Below are 22,504 nucleotides of genomic sequence, written 5' to 3' on the forward strand. Positions count from 1 at the left end.
ATCTGAAAGAATCGTAATTCTGGAAGAATTTTTTCGACTGAAAATATCACTAAGTTGTGTGCAAATTTTATGTAAACATATACAAAATTCATAGTGGATCATTAAGTGGGGTTTAAGGGTACATCCCTTGTTTTTTTGAAACAAATCTCATAGAAGATGAATAACATGTTCTTGTTCCAACATTTTTTGATTTTGAGTTCACATTTAGTAATTCTGAACCACTTGCTTAACTCTCATGAATTAGCATTTGCTTAACTCTTAGCATGCAAGTGTGTACATTAATTATATTGAAATAAATGAATAGAACATTATATATTGTAATCTTCTTTGGGAGCAGTTATCATCATGGTTAATTATCATAAAGGATTAGTGAGGCAGAAGTTACAGGCCTAGTTTTTGGATAGACCAGATTGTTTTGCCTTGCAATGTAACCATGAACAATACCCTAACACCGTTATGATTTAAAAGTGAGTGCAGTGGCTCAATCAAGGCCAAGGCCCATGTAGGAGGATTCAAATCTATCTTCTATACTAAGAAAATAATTCCAAGTTGTTATGGTTTGGATGTCAGGTGTCCCCCAAAAGCTCACTTTGGGGTATAGATTTGTATATGGCAAGTGGAGACCTCTCTCTCTACTTCCTAATCACCATGTGAGCTGCTTTCCTCTGCTACACACTCACCATGGTGTTCAGCATAAACTCGAGCCCTAAGGAATGGAGCCAGCCACTTATTGACTGACATCTCTGAAACCATAAGCCTCAAATAAACTTTTTCTCCCCTAAAATTGTACTGGTCAGGTCTTTTAGTCAGAGCAGTGAAAAAGCTGACTAAAACACAAGTGCATGTTTTCCTAATGGTAAATAAATAGGAACATTCATGTAAGAAGAACCCATACCACTGAAGTATCTGCACATAGGTATTAAAATGTGCAAAAAAATGTGATTGTTTTTCCAAGTTGCTTATGTCTCCTTCTTAACTAACCAAATCCCAATTATTTTTAGGTAACAGGTTAGAAGACTCTGTATCTCATGATAGGTATGTTTGCCTCTATGATAGGGAAAGGGATGCCTATCCAAACCATGCAATATAAGATAAGTGAATATGAAAAGGAACTTGTTGAATGTTTTGCCTTGTATTAAAAGTAGAGAGGCATTAGGTGCTGGGATTGTAGCTTCAGTGGTAGAGCACTTTCCTAGCATGCATGAGTCACTGTGTTCTATCCTCAGCACCACATAAAAATAAATGAAATAAAGGTATTGTGTTCAACTAAAACTAAAAAAAAAAAAAAAAAAAAAAAAATTAAGAAGTAGAGAGACATGAGGAGTGATCACTCTCCTTATTTTTCTGATTTTTAGGATAATTGGGTTGCTTAGAGTTATAATAGCCATATTGTAACCATGGGACAACATGTCTCAGGATAAAAATTCCCAACACATAGAAATGTGAAAGTGGAAGAGCAGAATGATATTGTGATCTTGATGAGTCTTTGAGTAGATGAGCTAATGTCAACTACTGCTGACCTATATAATCTAACTGCTTTCATCATATGTCCATTGACTTATATTATAGTATGCAGGAAATTAAACTGTTAAAGTCGTTCGGTAAACTTCTTGATGGCAGGGTCTGTATTTGTTCATTCATGTACCAGTTCCTAACAGTTCCTTGAAGGTAAAAAGCTTTCGATAAATCTGTAGGGCGATTTCCTTTATGCCATAGTGACATGATCAGTTGGGTGCAGCTCCTCTTTTTTCCTAATTATCCTTTTCATGTCCCAGTATCCACATGCACACCTATTTGTGCTTTCATGCTGCCATATTTCATGATGGGTTTTACATCATAGAACAAATCTGTTTTCTGCTTTCTATAAAAGAGCTAATTCCAGCAACCTTGCAATTCAGACCTTTTTCATATACACTTTAAAATGGATGTTATTAAGTCTTAGAATGGCTTTCTCTCTCCATAAGGCATTTAAAGCTGCTATTGAACAAATGGTTATTGGCAATAACATGGTGGTCTAAAGTGGAAGCTACTGCTGGCATACAGTGGTGAAGTGTTCATTTCGTAGCAGGTGAACTTGTGGAGTAAGGCTTAATGTAAGTCAAATCATTTTGAATAACACAAGAGTGTGAACTCAGGATCCTTAGTGGATTTTCCATCAGACTGTCCTTTGAAAACATCTAAATTCCCTCCCTGATTCAACATTCTGCTTTTTCAGATTGTTGAATTCACCTTAGAGCCATCCCTTTCCATTTATCCACTGTCTAAGCTTTCTTCATTCTCAGGAAAGCAGATTGTTTGAATACCTTAGAAACAGTGTTACCATCAGGACTGTATAGTTCATCCACTCCCGTGGATGTTGTTTAAGTCTCTAAATATGGTTACTGTCCTAAGTCATGTTCTAGGAAACTTGGTTTTCTGGGGTCCCCATGGGTACCCAAATGTGTTTGTTTTTTATATTGTTCCTTAAGGTCCTTTTCTCTCTTCTGGGAAAATTTTACCCAGGAAGAGGTCTTGCTTTTAGATTTTATGTTATAATTAATAAGTTTCATACAGTTCTCTCTATTCTCTTAAGCCTGAACTCCTTGTATCTACTAAGAAAATCAGAGCTATGGGGGCTGGTGATATAGCTCAGTTGGTAGAGTGCTTGCCTCACAAGTACAAGGCCCTGGGTTCAATCCCCAGTACCCAAAAAAAAAAAAAAAAAAAAAAAAAAGTCAGAGCTGTTAGTGGAAAAACAAAAACAAAAAGTCAGTCACCTGAACTGTAACCATTTTGACTTACTGACTTATCAAAATACAGCTCTGCCAATTATGGTCACCTGAATTTACAGTAAAAAAACTAAAGAAACTGAAGGGACATAAACAATGATTTTGGAGTACAAGTAGTCTGCTTAGTCCACAGGTCCTCTGGATACTCAGTGCTATGCACATGTTTTTTGATTGGCGGCAAGGGGAGGGATTCTGCCCTGACTCTGGGCTACTTTTCTTTTTAAGTGAAACATTGCAGTTTACACTTGCATAACACTCATGCCTCCTTAGGCTGTGTTTCCAGATGTAGTTATAGTCTGTGCTAGCTTTTTAAAATTTGTTCTTTGTAGTTATACATGACAGTAGAGTATATCTGACATATTTATACAAACATGAAATACATGTTATTCTAATTAGGACCCTAGTCTTGTGGTTGTACACGATGTGGAAATTCACTGAGGTGTATTCATATATGTACATAGGAAAGTTATGTCAGATTCATTCCACTGTCTTTCATATTCCTGTCCCGCCTCCCTTCCCTTCACTCCCCTTTGCCTAATCTACTGAACTTCTGTTTTCCTCCTCTCCTTCTTGTTGTGTGTTAGCATCCACATATGAGAACATTTGACTTTTAGTTTTGGGGGACTGGCTTATTTTGCTTACCATAATAGTCTCCAGATACACCATTTACTAGCAAAAGTCATAAAGTTATTGTTTTTTATGATTTATATTCCATTGTGTATATATGCAAATTTTCTTTATCCATTTATCTGTTGAAGGGCATCTAGGTTGGCTTATTTATTGTGAATTAAGTTGCTATAACAGTGAAAAACACTCAACTAAAAGCAGATCAAGGACTGAGACATTAGACCAGAGACCCTGTACCTACTGGAAGAAAATATAGGCCCAATACTCCAACATGTTGGCTAAGGAACCAACTTCCTCAATAAGACTGCTAAAATGCAAGAAGTAAAATCAAGAATCAATAAGTAGGAAGTATCAAACTAAACTTCTTCACAGCAAAGAAAACAATCAAGAATATGAACAGAGCCTACAGAATGGGAGAAAATCTTTGCCACCTACACCTCAGATAAAGTATTAATCTCCAGGATATATACAGAACTCAAAAAACTTAACACCATAGAAACAAATAACTTGGTCAATAAATGGGCAAAGGAACTAAACAGGCACTTCACAGAAGAATAAATATGAATGGTCAACAAATGTATGAAAAAAGTGTGCAACATCTCTAGTAATTAGAGAAATGCAAATTAAAACTACACTGAGATTCTATCTTACTCCAGTCAAAATGGCAATTATCAAGAATATAATTAACAATAAATGTTGGTAAGGATGTGGGGAAAAAGGTATACTCAAACATTGTTGGTAGGACTGCAAATTGGCACCACTCTGGAAAGCAGTATGGAGATTCCTCAGAAAATTTGGAATGAAACCACCATTTGACCCAGTTATCCCACTAGTTGGTATATACCCAAAGAACTTAAAATCAGCATACTACAGTGACACAGAATGTGCTACTTTTAAAGTCAAAAATTATATTCTGATCTAGTCAACAGCATTGGTTCTAGATCATAGTTAAACATTTTAAGATATATATTATAATATTTTTCCACAGTTTTTGGTTTTCTTTCTTTTTTTTTAAATGGAAATACCAAAAGTTAAGTTGCTAGAGGACCATGATCAAGACCTAGATCAGCCTTTTCTTTACCTGAGCACCTGGTGATGTGACCTTGAACTATGACATTTCTACCAGTTACCTTAGCACTCTGGCTGCTTGGCAAGGTGAGAAAACCACTGCTCAATATTACCTGCAAGATAAAACATGAGAGCCACAACTGCAAGGGCTTCCACTTCACAGTTCTCTCTGTTATGTTTGGAACTGCATTTCCGAACTTTTATTTTTAGAGGACTTAATTAACATCCATAGGCCTGGCCTACCTTCCTTTATTTCTAAAAGCAAGTCCTGTGTAATGGAATTTTAAAAGTAAAGCAATTTTGAATTTGGTCTCCAGAGGTTACTGTTTTTTGGAAAGTGGTTTTAGGTTGTTGTTCAGCAGAGTGAATAGACTTTTCTCCCAAAGCTCTCCTACATTAAGTTGCCACATAGATTTCTAGTGATTGACACACAGAATAACCTGCCTTTTTAGAGGGGTTGTAATGAAAAATAGGTAAAATTATTCCTGTTGCAGAGATTACTAAATATTCTCTTTTTAGCAAATTATGGTGATGTCACTGGGCTTCTTGATAAGGGTGGGCACACTGGATTTTCTTTTGTAGTAATTATAGTGAGATAATGTTTCCATCACATATTCTACTAATGCTACCCAAGCTTCACCCATTGCCCTAACAATGCTCTTTGTGGCTAATGAATTCAACCCAGGATCATGTGCCACCTTCTCTTGTTACAGATTTTCAGGCTCCTTCAATGTAGAAGAGCATCCCCATTTGTCACCAACATGTATAATCTCAGCATTTTATCAGATCATAGGATAATAATTTTGTAGAATGTTCCATTTGTCCATTTTGTCTGTTTCCCTATCTTTTAGATTCATACCATGAACTTGGAGCAAGAATATAACAGAAGTGAGAACTTTGATCATTTTCTTCTTTCAACCAAGATGTACATGATTTTGATTTGTCCCATTAATGGTGATGTTAACTCTGATCACTCAATTTAATTTGGTGGTTGCCAGGTTTTTCCGTTGTAAAATTATTCCTTTTACCTTTGCAATTTATAATTTATAATTATCGTGTGAGGAGGTATTGTGTGAAGAGACTATGTAAACATTTCTTTCCTCATTAAACTTTCACTCACTAGCCTCATCTTTTTTATGTTTTCTAACTGAATCAACCATCACCATAATGGCTCTAAATTCCTTTATCATCTCTTCCACATTTTGGGGGTTGTCAATCCATTGCCAAAATTATTTTTTCTCCTCCTTATTCATTTATTCATCCATTCATTTAAAACAACATGTACTCATTGATTCTCAGACTCCTCCATGGGTTTTAATTCTTTGCTATTACTATTGTTTTGATATCCAGATTGTCTCAGATTGGACCAGTGTGAGTCCCTTAAGATAATTCCCATGTCCTTTTGAAATGCCTCATCCATCTTCAAGATGTTACAGGTTCACTTAAGCTGCCCCTTCCCCAGTCCTATAATCAGTTACTTCTCCCTGTTGGGAACTTTGTTTCCTTTTCATAGTAAATTGTGTTCTGAAACCAAGATCTAAACATTACATATATTTATTTTGGGGTGATATTGCTGCTCCTTTGCCCCGTCAATAAACAGAACTTGGGAACATACATGGTCACACATATTCACATCCAAATATCCACATTTTTGTTTCTATTTCTCTTTATCATTCATTTTATGTTTTTATTAGTATGTATAGTCATACATCATAGTGCGGTTCATTTTGACATGTTCATAAATACATGTAACATAATTTGCTCCACTTTAACTCCTAGGACTTCCCCTTCATCTCCCCTCTTCTCTCCCTCTGAACCAACTCTTTCTCTATTCTATTGGTCACCACCACAGCATTTTTACATATCACTTTTTGAGGAACTTATGTTGGTTCCTCCACTTTTGACAGTGAGAAATTCATTTTCATAATCTTTGACTTCCCTAAATGCAATACAGCTTCTGACCATTCTGTACCTTCCTACACAGAGACGTCCTTTCCACATTCACTTTGCTCTGGGGCTGCTGTTCTGGCTGCCCACCCCAGGCGCCCAGGCCCTTTTCACTGTCTTTAACTCCAGTATCCTGTGCTGACCTGCCTCTGTCTTTCCCTCCATTGCCATCACTTTCCCAGTGGGGACACTTGCGCACCCTCTTGGGGTCCAACATTCTATGTTGGTCTATTGTCACTGCTGCCATTGACATCTACTTCATCCTGTTCACTCCAGCACCTCCTAACACATGTTGGGCCATGCTTGGCCTCCTGGGCATGCAGGCCTATGGGTTATAGACTTAATTATTTGGGGAAGAAGGTAGGTAGGCAGGAAGGAAAGAAGATAAGGTAATAGAAGTACGTGGATTTGATCAGATCATGTTATGTCCATGTATGAATATGTCACAATGAAACCCACTCTTTCACATAATTATTGTGTGACCAAAAGTATGCTGATTTAAAAAAACAAGGAAAACTGAGACTGAGGATATCTTTAGGAATTTATTTTTAAATATTTTAATGGCCCAGTTTTAGGGGTTCTTATTTTTATTTTCTACCTTTATTACATGTGTTTAAATAAGTTGTTTTTCAACATGCTTTGTATATCGTTTTTCATATTGCATTTTTTCAATTTTTTTATACTTCGGGACCTAGCACATTTTCAGTTTTTTTTCGGACATTCTCCACATGACTTAGAAAATAAGTAAATTTTCTGTTCTCATTGTATAACATTGTTAAATATCTACTAGAATGCAAATATTCATTGTAATATTCATATTTTGTTCTTTATGTTTATCTACTCTGTTTTATACAGAAAAATGTAATGAATACTTACAAAATTGTATTTTTTATTTCAATTTCTCTTTTATATTTAAGTAGTTTTGTTTCATAGTTGTTTTAGTAAGCTTTTTCACTGCTGTGACTAAAAGACCCAACAAGAACAATTTCAGAGAAGGAAAAGTTACTTGGTGGCTCATGGTTAAAGAGGTCCTCAGTCCATAGAGAGCTGGTTCCATTCCTCAGGAGGTGAAGCAGAACATAAAGGCAGAAGAGTGTCGAGGAGGGAAATTGCTTACATGGTGATCAGGAAGCAGAGAGAGACTCCACTCACCAGATACAAAATATATACCCCAGACGCACACCCCCAATGACCCTCCTCTTCCAGCCACATGCTACCTGCCTTCAGTTACCACTCAGTTAACTGATTTGTTAAGACTCACATAACCCAATCATTTCACCTCTAAGCCTTCTCCCATTGTCTCACACATGAGTTTTTCAGGGATACCTAATCTCTAAACCAGAACAATACAAAGGTATATATATATATATGTACATATATATATGTACATAGGTATATGTATATATGTATATATGTGTATATATGGGTGTAATGTATATATGGCATTATTTAGCATATAAAGATACATGAGAGTTTGGAAGCACAAATGTGGAGTCAGACTTACCAACTATACTACTTAAACTCTACAGTTGCCTTATCTGTAAAATAGAGATAATAATTATAATTATACCATGGGTTTGTTTTTTTGTATCTAATTGCTATAAAGTTCTTAGAATAGTGTCCAAGTCTATTTATATTTAGTTCTTCAATAAATGCTTACGTAACATGTACATTCTCTTTGTACTTACACACAAGTCTTAGAGAAATAAATGTATATAGACTTGAATGGAATTATTTTATTAATAAATATACATTAATTATTATTGTCCTACTTAATATTTTCTACCTTCACCTTTAACTTTGTCTGATGTTAATACTTTTTTGTTTTATTTTGTTTTGATCTTGCTTTTTATTTTTCTAGCATTATCTTCACTAATACATTAGTTATTTTTTAACTTTCCTTATTTTTTTCTTATGTAGAGCATCTAGGGACGTTTATTAATCATTTAAGAGTTTTTATTTTAATATATGAGTTGAATGTATCTTCCTTTATTTTACTTATTTATTTTTAATTATTTATTTTGTCAGGGAGTACTGGAGATTGAACCCAGAGGTACTTGATGCTTAAGCTATATTTCCAGCCTTTTAAAGAAATTTATTTATTTATTTGCTTTTTTGTCCTCCTCCTCCTCCTTCCTTTGTTCTTATTAGTTATACATAACAGTAGAATACATTTTGTCACTAAATTGCTCAGGGCCTAAGTAACTAAGGCTAGTCTCGAACTTGGAAACCTCCAAGCCTCAGTTCCCCAAGTCACTGGGGTAACTGGTATGTACTACCACACCTGGCTCTGCACTTATTTTTATAATAAATATGTGCATTTCCTACATTTAAAACACATACATGTTCTGGTTTATTTTAAACTTTCTTTTCTATGTCAAATTTCTACCATATTTTTCATGCTTTCTTGAAAGCAACACTGCCCTCTCCATTCCCCAACACAGCAATTTTAAAGTTATGTAGTTCACTTTTGCCACTCTCATTATTACTTTTAAAACATTACATAATTGCTTAAACTTATAATTTTTATTTATCAGCTTCTGAAATCTTGCCATCCCTATGAATTATTTAACAATTTAATTTATATTTCTTCCTACTGTCTTTATCTTTGTCAACTCTGATTCCTTCATGATAAACAATGAACTTTTTGTCTCACTCTATGACTGTTCTTATATTTGCATTGGCTTATGTTTTCATAATGATAATATTTACCATCTATTTTTAATTATCAATGTAAATAAGACTGATAGCTACACAACTTTTTCATTCTCTGTACTGGCTGCATTATTTCTGCCAGTTAATGTTTCAGGACATGAGCAATAGAGTTCTTGAGATATTTAATATTTGAGCATGTGTATCTATTGCTATATGTTATAAACAACTTACCTTAATATATAATCCTGGAACTATTCACAGTACCCTCAAAACATTATAAATGTTGTTCCACAATTTTCTTTTCTTCCTAGCATTTTATTATAAAAATTTCAAACTTAGAGCAAAATTGAAGTATCTTAGAGCAAACACTCAAATGTTGGCCATTTATATTCCATCATTAGCATTTTACCATTCCTGCTTTGTCATACATCCATCTATACATCCATGTATTCATCATTAATCTACTCATTTGTAAAGCTTTTGAAATAAATTAAAGCTATCAGTACATCCCCTGATAAAACTCTCAGTACATATATATTTGCTCTTCAATATTTGTTTATAATTTTAAATATATAATATATACATTCAATGAAATGTATAAATCTTAGATGTACACTTACAGTGTTTTGACAGATGGATCTCTTTGTGTAACTCAAACTTCTCTTTAGATTGACAATATTTTCCCCACACCAGAAAATTTCCTAATGCTTCTCCCACAGCATACACTCCCAGCTTCCTGAGGTATAATTAACAACCAGGTTACTGCTTTTTTGTTATACATAAAGATCTGTTCTTTGTATTTTAAAATTCTACTAGAAAATTGAGTTATATACTCTGTGTTTTCCTTTGTATAATTTCCTTCACTTGACATGCCTTTTTTTAAAAAAAAGTTTTATTAGTGCATTATAGTTATACACAATGGGGTTCATTTTGACATATTTATAAATGTGCATAATATAATTTGCTCGATTTCTGTCCCTGGTACTTCCCCTTTCCTTGCCCTTCTTACTACCTCAATACCCTTCCCCTACTCTACTGGACTTCCTTGTAGTCATATATTGTTTTTAATTGGTTCCTTATAGTTATACATAAAAGTAGAATTCATTGTGATATACTCATATATGCACACAGCATAATTTCGTCAGTTTCATTCTGCAGTTCCTCCCCTTTTCCCTCCGTCCTCCCTCCCTCTAATCTTCTTCTCTAATCCATTGTTTTCCCTTTTATTTTCATGAGATCCCGTTTTTTGTATACCTTATATCTCTCTAGTTTCTGCATATGAAAGAAAACATTCAACCTCTGACTTTCTAAGTCTGACTTATTTCACTTAACATGATATTCTCCAGCTCCATTCATTTACCAGAAAATCACATGCTTTCATTTTTTTTATGGTTGTGTAAAATGCCATTGTGTATATATACATTATCTTTATTCATCTATTGACAGGCACCTAGCCTGGTTCCATAACTCTGCTATTGTGACTTCTGCTGCTATTAGCATTGCTCTGCATGTATCACTATGGACAAGTAGCCAAGTAAAGGAGAATCAGTTCAGAATCAAACATTAGACAGGGAAAGAATCACAGTCTGAAGGTGAAAGAATGGAAAAAGATATATAATGCATATGGAAACCAAAAGCAAGTAGGAATAGCTACTCTCATATCTGACAAAACAGACTTTGAGCCAAAATTAATAAGAAGAGACAAAGAAGGTCATTTGACATGCTTAAAAAATGCAATTAGTTTTTGTATATGTCAGTATGTGCTTTAATCTTTAGGTCATTGTAACTCAAATTTTGTTATTTTGATTATTGGATTGTCAAATTTCCCTTTTATCTCAGATATCAGGTTTTTTGGTTTGTTGGTTTGTGTTACTGGAATTGCTTAGCTGCATACTAAGCAGGTGCTCTACCACTGAGCTGCATTCTCAGCTCCAGTTCTTTTTATATGTATACATTTATCAAATATTTTATCCCATATCATTTCCTGCTTTTTCTTTTCCTTAAATGTGATTTTGAAAAGCATAAGGAAAACTTATCAATTACCTCTTCAGTAGTTTTCTTTCTTTTTTTTTTTTTTCCTGTGAGATTTCAAAGAAACTTTGACTTATCATCAAGTCATGAAGGTATTCTCTAGAAGTTTTATGGGTTTAGGTTGTATATCTAAAACAAAGCTCCAACTGAAAGATACTTCTGTATTTGGTATAATCTGAGTCACATTACATTTTGTTTTTATCCCATGTAGGTATCCAGTTATTTTAGTAAAATTAGGGAAAAAAAAACTTTAAAAAATATTTCTTTTATTTATATTATACCACTTCTATTTCTTTATCTTCAAATTCACAGATTCTTTTCTCTTTGACTCCATTCTGCTGTTAAATCCACCCTGTGAATTTCAATTTCAGATAATATATTTTTAATCTCAAGAATTTTTTTGTCACAAATTTTGTCTTAATATACTGAAAAATCATCATTTTATTGTTAATTTTTATTAAGCGAATGGCTGTTTTAAAACTATTTTTGTTCATCCCGGATTCTGGAAAATTTGACCATAATCTTTTATCTCTAGAATTATTAAACTTTTCTTTGACCTTTACATGTCAATTAACCTTGGATTGTACAACTTGTAAATGCTTATCTGTGGAAACTTTGGGTTTGGTAATGTTCCTTTTTGTATTTTAGTTTTAGAAGGCAATTAACTTCATTCAAACTACATCCACTATCATAAGTAACAACTGAAATCTCAGTTGAGCTTCTTTGTGAATATCCTATATATATGTGGTTCAAGTTCAGCCAGAGACTTGAGCACTGCTTTTCCAAATGTTGGGCAATCCATTTCTAGCTTTCTCCTCTTCAAGATCTCTATCTTTCTTCCTAGCAGCTCTTTTAAGATCTGAGAGACTAGATTTCTAACACAGTTTAAGCCTTTCTATGCAGGACCTATATTTTAACTAAAATTTGTTAACATGGAGACCTTAGTGACACTGGAAGGAAAAGTTCTATTGTACTGTGTTCTGTCATTTAATATTGGTTAACAAACATTTACCAGGTCCCTAGGTTTTTCCTATACTTTTAACTTATTCTGTCTAGATTTCAAGAAATTTTCCGAGAGGATTTAAAGTCCACTAAATTCATCACCGTGTCATTTAAATTTTTTTCTTAGCTATGATGAGCCATTTCACTCTTTATTCAGAAATGATGCCTTCTACTGTATGTATGAGTATGTTTTTCTGTTTCACTATTTCAGTTTTCTTCTCCAGTCATATCAATATATTTGTCTAGTTTGTCTTTCCTTTCTATCAACTCTCATGTAATATCTTTTATTCTCTGTTCTTCACATTTTTTTTCAACATGTGTTATATAAGGTTTTACTCTGATTCCTGGTGCTTTGAACTCCATCTTTTGCACAATAGTTTTGTATATGATCTATGTTCATTATCTTAATTCCTCAGTCTTTATTAACTCCTAACTTGTAAGTGTTGAGTAAAGAAACCAAACTATAATATATTTAACTAATATTTCCAACATTTTATATTATGAGGCTAGAACTGTTGCCTACATTCAGTGTTGCTGCTATTTCCTTTTTACTTTTATTTCTTTCTCTTAATTTCCAGGATTTTTTTGAAGGTAAATTTTAAATATGCACATATATCACAGTTTTACACAGAAATATGTTTGTCAATTTTCACTTAGAGAATCCTGATTTGAATGACTAACAAAGTATGTTTGAGGACTATTCAAACTTTATTTCTTTATTTAGCTAAACTTTACTATTATGGCTAGTTATTTTCAAAACATTTCCTATAAGGCATTTATTAGTATCCTTTAAAATATAATTATAGTGAGTGCTCAAATTCTCATCTGTCACCTACTCTTGCCACCAGAGCATAAAATTTTGGCCCCTTATGGTTCCTGTAACCTTAAGTGATGATTCCTGATTAACGTTTATACCATATTGATTTTGTTGGAAGTTACTTTCTGTTATTATATGTCGCATTTCCAGAAGAGAATGCTCCCACAATGTGATGCTGAGAAAGTAAATTGCTACTAAAATCTTCAATCTAGGAAGAAAAATGATAATTTATAAGTTTATATAGTAAAATTAAAGAAGTCTGGCAAGCACACACTCTATCTTCAAGTTCTCAGATTTGATTAGGAAATAAATAGCATTTATGCCTGAAATAAAAGACATTATCTTCAGAGGGTGATTGAATAACTATGACCACATGCACAGATTATTTGCTAGGATCAGATTAATATCTTTAGTAGAAAAGTCAATTACCAAAATAAATATTTCTTATTTAGATCAAAAAAAGAAAAAATAACATATTGACAAAGAAAATATATCCACATGCTATGTAAATAAATATGTGGATTTATGTGCTTATCAGTCATTCTTTGGTTTTTTAACTGAGCACCTAACAGTGACACAACTAGTTGCAGTAACTGTTTTCCTAAAGTCAAATATACTTTTCAGTTTTGTCTCCTTGTAGTAGAACTTAAGATCAATAGCTCACATTTTGTCAGTTCAGTTTATCTTGATTTTTGTTTGTAAATCTCATATTAACACTTGTCTAAGAAATATAAACAAACAAATAAAACTTGCTTCAAATACCTTTATTTCTGTACATGCTGAACATGAGCCCTTTTTCTTGCCAACTATGAGGAATATTTTCTTTGTATTTCAAAACGCATTTCTGCTTTTCAGACGTACCAGTCTAGAAGTCACTACTGAATTGACCTCCCACTCTAGTCTAGTATCTTCAAACTTCTCACTGAAATTCATCAGTCCTAAGTCTCACCCCTTCATGATCTCCCTGAGCAAGTCGATAAAATATGTGCTCCAGTGACTTAAACTTTCAATTTTCCTCTTATTTTTCTGAGATATTTTTCCCACCTTGGCCCTGTACTTTTTATGCACTAAGCATTCATGTCACAAGTGTGACCATCTTCTCTTATCAAACCTATTCCTTATTAGAGCCCTGGATATCAAATGAATCATTTGAGTATTTTAATTTGAAGAATTTAGGTTAGTGAGGTTCTTCATGCTAAGTGTACTTTCACTTAAGCTTTATGTGGTACATAATATCTCCTTATTGAAACCATTTTAGGTTGCAGGGAGATGATATGATTCTTCTTCATTCTATTTTTTCATACTCTTCCTCTTCTTGATTTTCAACAGAAGAATAAGACTTTTTCAGTTTCTCTGAAGTCTTGTCATGTAGATAGATACCCCAATATTTTACAAGTTTTACATAACTCAAAAAATAAGCCAAGTTAATGTAATGTAAGAGATTATTTTAGTTTAATATCTCAAGAAAAGATTGCTACTTTTAGTAATGAGAGTGTCTAATCAAGTTTTTAGGGAGAATGGCACAATAGACTGCAAAAGAATGTTTAGAATGATTTTGAAGATCTCAGGTCACTATTAATTCACATTTTAACACCTATTTATTTATGGTCTTTTTCTTTCCAAAAATCTTAACACTTACTCTCTCCCAAGACAACTATATACAATCATGTACCACATAATGACATTTCAGTCAAAGACAGACCACAGATATGAGGGTGTTATATTGCCTAGTGATGTCATAGCCATATTCTGTGGTATAAGTACACTATGATGTTTGAAAAACAACAAAATGACCTAATGATGCATTTCTTAGTGGATAAGTGACTAAACCTAATTATAAACCTGAACCTAATCTTAGCTCTGATCTGCAAACCCAGTCTGACCTTTCATAAACATTGTTTTAATGCATATCTATTGTGCATTTATTCACTTCTATTCAATATATTGATAGAATCAATAAAGGTTGATTATTTACAATTAACTATACATTGCTGGTAGAGGTATAATTTGAATTTTAACTAAACTTTATTCCTGGAATTTTTCCTGAAATATGTAGTTCTGCTTGTGCTATAGATACTATGGTACATTTACAACCTTTAAATTATGTATGTAAGGAATTTTTATGGATTGGAAAAAAATAAGCATAATAAATCTAAGTCAAAAGTATATATAAGTAAATCAAATAAACATCTTGAAAAACTCAAGATAAAATGCTAGACCATAATATGAAAAAAAATGCTTAGTGGTTCTCACTAGATGTTGGACTTATTGGTAATTTTCTCACTTTTTCTATATTTTTAAATATGTATGAATTAATATGTTATTTAATAAAAGATGTTATTCTAATTATGGAGAAAACTAGAAGATAAGACATATATATATATATATATATATATATATATATAGATATATATATATAGATTATGTCATATTAAGGGAGATTTAAGTGCTTTTTGGGTGAACACAGAGTTCACTTTATCCAGCAAATACTTATAAAGGATAAAATCCACACTTAAGATACCTGTGGAAAGAAAATTCCATTTTTTTGTGTGTAAACTTATCCTTTTTAAAATTTACTTAAGAATAAAAATGTCTGGGATTGTACTTCTGACCAAACCGCAAATTGTCAAGCACATTCTCTGAAAAGTAGAAAACTAAGTCATGTGCTATTGTTACAGAAGTAAAAATTAAATTAATCCAGGGATTTTTTAGAAACAGGTATATTGACTTACTGGGTCAAAAAAGTATCAGAGTATATTTTCATTTCCTTGTTTGTAAGTAGAGGAGGATGTGGGATGATTTAGAGAAAGGGCAGAAAGAGGTTTCTGTGCTTTTTAGAACATCTAATATATTACTAAAATAATGTCAAGCAGAGTTACAAAAATAGATCACAAATGCTTTCACTTTTGAAAACTTATTTAGGATATTCAACCAAATACAGTACATTGTTATAAGCAAAAACAAATCAAATGTTGAGACAAATCAGAAATTATTGCTATCGCAATTTTGAAATTTGGTTCTCAATATATTGTCAGAATTGCTAAAAAGAGGTTGCATGGTAATCCCTCATTGCTTCATTCATATGTTGATATATTCTACTCAATTTTAGATTTCTATTAAGGGCAAAATTCCAAGCTGTTAAGTGGAAATTGCTCATATTTTCACACAAACTATTCCTCTACTAACAATATCTTTTTTTACTATGAACTTTCCTCATTCTTTTTCCAAACTTGAACCTACCTTGGATCAAAACATATAATTTCCAAGTAATGTTTAGGACACTGTGTTTAACATCTTTTTTTCTTCATCATGTGCTCACCTTGCATAATATTTGCACTTATGTTTGATTCTCTACTGCCTTAGAATTATTCCAAAGTTGTACATTTATCTAAAAGAAGGAATCACATCATCTTTCTGTAGCCTTTCTCCAACACAGTGCAATACACTGAATAATTCTGAATGACTAAATCCTATACAATTATTGCCAATTGTTCATAATAAATAGACTCTTCCAAAATTTGAGTTTCTTTTTTTACATCTGCTTTCTGATTGAACCTCTGGTAAAATACTAAGATTACTCCTAGAATATGTGTTCATAAAGAATTATGAAATTATCCATCAAATAAGATGAGATGGTGACTTTCTCATTGCAAATACAAATGAATGAATAGAAAACTTAAGAAAATTTTTAGTACAGATATTATTATTTACAATAGGAAAACCTATTCTGTCTGATGAAGTACTCCTTTAACTCAGAGTTTTAACATGGGCATAATATGTTATTAATAAGATATTACTTTCTTCAAGACACATTTTAATTTAGGAGAAAGTGAGAATAAAATATTTTCAAAATTGGCATCAAGAAACTTTTTAAAAATCAAGGTACAAAAAAGGGAGAATTATTGTTTTATTCTTCATGATGGTTGTGTGCATTTTCTAAAACATCTGTACAAGTGTTGTGTTCCCCCAGATCAGTTCCAAGAGGCTATAAAATTTCCATTGAAATGTGTTCGATAAGGCCAAAGAGCACCACTGCTTCAGATTTCCTGTTTATCCTTCTCATCACACCCCTTTAGCTCTCCAAGGACAAAACATCCTCAGTGCTCCACTGCAGCTATTAAGTCACTTTTCGTAGCTTCAAAATGTCAATTCCAGGAAAACATTAACATCCTAGAGAAGCTTCTTTCAATTTTTCAGTTGCTCATGTATTTCATTCCCGATGCTGTCAATCCCAAAGATTTCTGAACTAACTACCTCTAAAGCACACATTTACTGAAAACATTTATAAAGTGAATGTTAAAAAAAAAAAAAAAAAAAAAAGCAAACTGTCACCCTCTATAAGAATCTTTGTGGCTTCTCTTCACTGTGTAGTGCTGACATTTCAGTAATTGCTTCAACCTTAGTGTGGCCAGGCTTTGTGCCTTTCCTAGATGAAACATTTCCTAGACTCCTTATTTTAGAAGTTCTCCACTCTGATTACTAAGGCACTAAGTTTCTCTTCTGCCCTGACCAAGACTGCTTTTAGCCTGTCAACATGTCTGAATCAAGTTTTTCCTCCGTGAAAATAGAGTACCCACTGTGAAAAGTGGTTTCATCATTTCCTATCTTCTTTTAAGGTGAACTAAATTTATTTGTTAAAGTGTTTTTCCCCTCTTTTTGCAATGAAGCTGATTGACATTTTGTACCAGTTACAAAGCTACTAAAATGAGACGTTTATAATACATATATCTTTATGATACATATGTTAGTGGTTTATTTATATGATTTATTGACAAACAAGGGTTTCAAATTGATACAAAGCCTACAATGATTATAAATACAATGATTATAAGTGTCTAGGAAGACATACACTAGAATTAAAGAAAGAATTAGTCACCAGTGTTAACTTCCCTCCAGGCAGCAGACACTTTCCAGGGTCTTTGAGTGTGTTAGAGGTATGAATTGCTTTATTTTCCAGAGAAATCAAATGCAATTGCCCAATAAGTTTGAGGATAATAAAAAAAAATGAGAGCAAGACACCTAGTTAAAGCAATTATTAATGGTGTGATTGCAAAGTCTCAAATAGCAATAGTAATTGTTTTATAAAATTTAAAACTTTGAAAATCAATTGACTATATTATCCATGCTACCTCTTGATAGAGAGACATCCCAGACTTTTGTCAATGTTGCTGAACAATATTGTAATAGGTAACCTTTGTGTATTTTCTCATTCATCTTTTTATTCATAATCATTTTTACATAAAATCATCTAAACATTCTATCTCATGCTTCTAAGAAGGGATAATGTCATTAGTGGAAAAGGGAAAAAGAAGTCTATTTCTGGATGTTTGAGTTTCACAAGTTGGACCACAGGCAAATAGGAAGCATCCAGGTCAGGAGTAATAGATTTGAGGTATCATGATAGATTTTGGCAAGGTTCCATTGCTTCAAACTCTACTTTTATTTCTATTCTATACCAGGAAGTTCTCTGAACTCTGTCATGAGATAGGAGTGGTAGGGATGGACAAAAGAGCTTAAATGTTAAGCTAAGTGACTCTTTTTTTTTTTTTTTTTTTTTTTTTTTGACCAGGTTTATATGCTAAGGTGAGTTCAGATATTATTGCATACTCTAGAGGAAAGGGAATTAGGACATACTCCTAGAATCCTCCATACTCAAGCAATGCCCAGGATCAGTAAACCCAGGGTAATACAGAGTAATATAGGGCCTTGAGCTGTCCTGCCCCATACTCATACTCAAGGGGGTTGATAGAGAAGGATATAATAGTAAGATTCCAGGATGGCACCAGGTTTGAGTATGGTACAAACCAGCTTGTATTGTGTGGACTGAGTTTCACTGAATGCTAATTAAAATAGATACTAAACTAGACTACAAATTTTGTATTGCCTAGACCATTTCTCAAATCCTAGAAATTCAGACAGACCCTGAATAGATGGTCAAGGATAGTAATTCTGAAATTAAATATCCTTGATCCAGGAGAGTAAGAACTTAAAATAAAAATTTCAAAAAAAGGAGTGATATAGATAAACAAAGTTATATTCTTCCCTTGAGTTAGTAAACCAAGACTATTATATCTTATACCACTTGTTTATATGATAGTAAACTAAATTACTTGATGTATGTCTAATATAGAACCACTATTTCAAATTACCCCTAAAATCAAAACAAAGAGATTGCTCTGAGAACATTAATATCAGAAGAAAATACAAAACATTTTCAATAATTTCTGGAAATATTAAGTTATTATGTTAGGTTCACTATCGTTGGTTGTAGTCGAAGCAAAGAAAAGATGAGAGCCATTTTTTAAATTTGGCAAGCATAATAGATAAAGAAGTCATAAGTGTTCCCCCTTGTACTAAATAACCTTTATTTCTAACTCTATGAGGCTGTAGAAAAATACAACAATATTGTTGTTAAGATTTTTGAGGAAACTAGATTTTAAGGTGGATATTTTTCATAAGCATCTGGGATTAGTATTTCTAATCTTTTTTACTTACTGCTTTTTTCTTTTTAAAAAGTCTACTTCCTTATCACTGATTTGTTTTCCTTCTCAGTTGCCCTTATTTCCCTTGCAGTCTTATGTATCATTATCATTGAATTGCTCCATTTTCCTCTCCTCCCTCTTATCTTTCAATAAATCCACAGTATGTACATATAAATAGAGTATAGAAAAGAGCAGTTTTAAATATAAATTTACTTATGTATTTGGTAAGCTAAACAAACTTCTCCTTATATTAATTCCTTTAAATTATTTAAAAATCATGAACAGGTTGTTTACAAAAAATTACAATGTCCAAAAATATGAAAATAATATTTGAATTTATTCATAATGAGATTAAGCCAAGTAAAATATTAATTTTTACCCACTAGATACACAAAATTTTAAAGTTGGAGAGATCCAGTTCAGAATAAGAAAGAAGATATATTACTTGGCAGTAGCTATCCAAATTATTAAAACTGCACAAATTAATTGGTTCAGCAACTCCAGGCCTAGGAGTTTACCTCAAAGATGTATTTGAAAATTAATGGCAAATAAAAAAGCTATTTATTTTAATGTTTATAGAAGCAAAACTAGAAACAACTCCAATGTCTTCTAGTTGAATAAAATACTGGATGATCATTACAATGATGAGATCTGTGCTGATGTAGAAATTTTCATGCAATGTTTTTAACAGGAAAATGACCAAAGTATTATATTTGTGCATTATAATAACTTTTGTACAAACACAAAGAATGTGCTTAGGATTTAATATATAGAAATCTAAATGAAACAAAAATGGAGACAGACATGCTAATAGTTAGATGTTCTTATATAGTCAATAATTTGGAGTCTTATATGGTCAAAATATTGGTAAGAGAAGTTACCTTTGGTGAAAAATACAAGGGTGAGTCAGGTTTTAATTTAGTCCTTTACAAAATATTTAAACATTCTTAGCATGTATTCATATTACCTTTTCCTATCAAAAGCCATTGTATGGATTGGAACATTATCAGACATTTGTTTAAATGTTATGCTTTTCTGTATTAAACCAACCAAAAAAATGTTATTTTTATAGTAAAACAAAAATAACCAATATTTAGCCCATTTCTTTCATATAACTTATAATTTTTTAAACAATAGTCTTTACTCCTAATGGCACTGAAATTAATGTTTTATGTTTTTCAGTACTCTCCCTTTAATCATTCTTCAAGGTTTTTTGTTTATTTTGTTTGTTTTGTTTTAACATGGGCAGTTTTGTAGTTTATTTCCTTATTCTGACCTAGCGTTGTTCAGGTACTTACACCATATTCATGCCTGATTTTCACATGAAATTATTGTTAGTTGGAATCACCTTCTGTGCACCAAAATGTTGATTTTGTTGATAACCTTTAAAATATTCTCATTCAGAAGTATTTCTATTTTGAAGTCAAAATATTATTAATAATTCACATCATGTCATGGTCTACTACTTTACATAGTGAGATGATGAAAATTATGTGTATAGTAGAATAACAATTTTCTCTGATATGAGGTCATTCTTTGGTGTACTCCATTTAGTGGTTATAGGGGCTGTATCAGTCAGAGTAGGGTAGGTTTTGTTGTGGTAACAAAAGTGCTACAATCTCAGTGTCCTATTACAATAATGCATATCAACATTGCTCCCCGAAAGGTTATGGCAGAGAAGAGTGGGCAGGGAATTAAACATAGACTGTCCATATGTAAAACTGATATATTATTCTTCCACTCCCATTTTATTGACCAATTTAGTCATATGGCAGTTTAAATTAAGAGCTGAGGAAGTGAATTCTCCCCCTAAAAGAGAAGAGGACAGCAAAACAGGAACATTAGAAATGTCTACTTCTTTGATCTAACTTAATAAATATTATTTCTAAATATTTTATGACTAGTAATAGAAAAACTTAGCACAAAAATAGCCATATTGAAAGACTCTTCAGCTCTATTCTCTTTGCTAAATAATTCTCTTTTCAATTTCTATCATAAACTCCACTTCTAAACTTTTAAGTTTTTCTTCATTTTTTTTCTCAAAACCTTGAAAGTTAGATGATAATCAACTTAGTTAAATGAGAATATAGAAAAGAATAGTAAAAGGAAAGCAGAAATTGGATACAGATTTATATTCAAATCCCAGTTCTACAATGAACTGTGTGGTCCAGAATCCATTATTTACTTTGTCTAAACTCAGTTTCCTCAGCTGAAATTTGTGATGACCTATTAGGGTTTTGCTATGTCTAAGTAATATTTGGGAGGTTTTAATTCAGTATGTAGCAGAAAGTAAATACTCAAAAAATAAACTGACCTCAAAGAGCATCAGTTACCTAGAGCTTTGAATTTTCCCCCATTTTATTTTTCTGTGAAGAATTCCTTGCCTAGAGGTGAAAAATTAAGTTCACTTAGGCTGTTTATTGAAAATGTAACTTCTGTGCTGAGCCTGTGAAAAGACATTAATTAGCAGTGAAAGTGTTAGAAGTGTGTTGTCTTTCTATTAAAAACTGAGCCAATGGCACTAACAGGATTTTAAAGTTATTATTTGATACAGTTACTATAAAGACACTGATTGTGATCCTTGGGTGTCTCATTTTAAAAAGTACATTGCTGTGATTTAATTCTTAAAGTGTACATACAATATTGTTCAATACTTGAATTATAAAATCTGGGTAAAAATTAATGCACAAGTCAATTCAAGTAAAGTACCCTTTAACTTCAAATACCATGATCTACAAGAAAGTATTTTTAAACAATACATTTATTGTTTCAGAACACTATTATGAGCAGGGATTTCAATATTAGTCCCAAATGCATTGCTGTTTCATTTTTGTATTATGAAAATAATTTGAAAGGCGAAGTTGACATATATATTTCCTGACTCACAATAAAAAGAAAAGGTGTAGTTTCTCATGAATGATGGAGACTACAGTTTTCATAAAACATCTGAATTACTGTAGCTAAACTGGTTCTGATTTTTCTTATATGTGAATGTAATATCCATGAGACACAACAAGAAGACTTTCAGGTTTCTTTCTTTTAGTCAGCCCCTGTAGTCTGAATAAATCAAGAACTGTTTACATTTTCTTCCCTGTTCAGCTTCATTT

The sequence above is a fragment of the Sciurus carolinensis genome, chromosome 3, assembly GCF_902686445.1.
Source record: "Sciurus carolinensis chromosome 3, mSciCar1.2, whole genome shotgun sequence".
Lineage (NCBI taxonomy): Eukaryota > Metazoa > Chordata > Mammalia > Rodentia > Sciuridae > Sciurus > Sciurus carolinensis.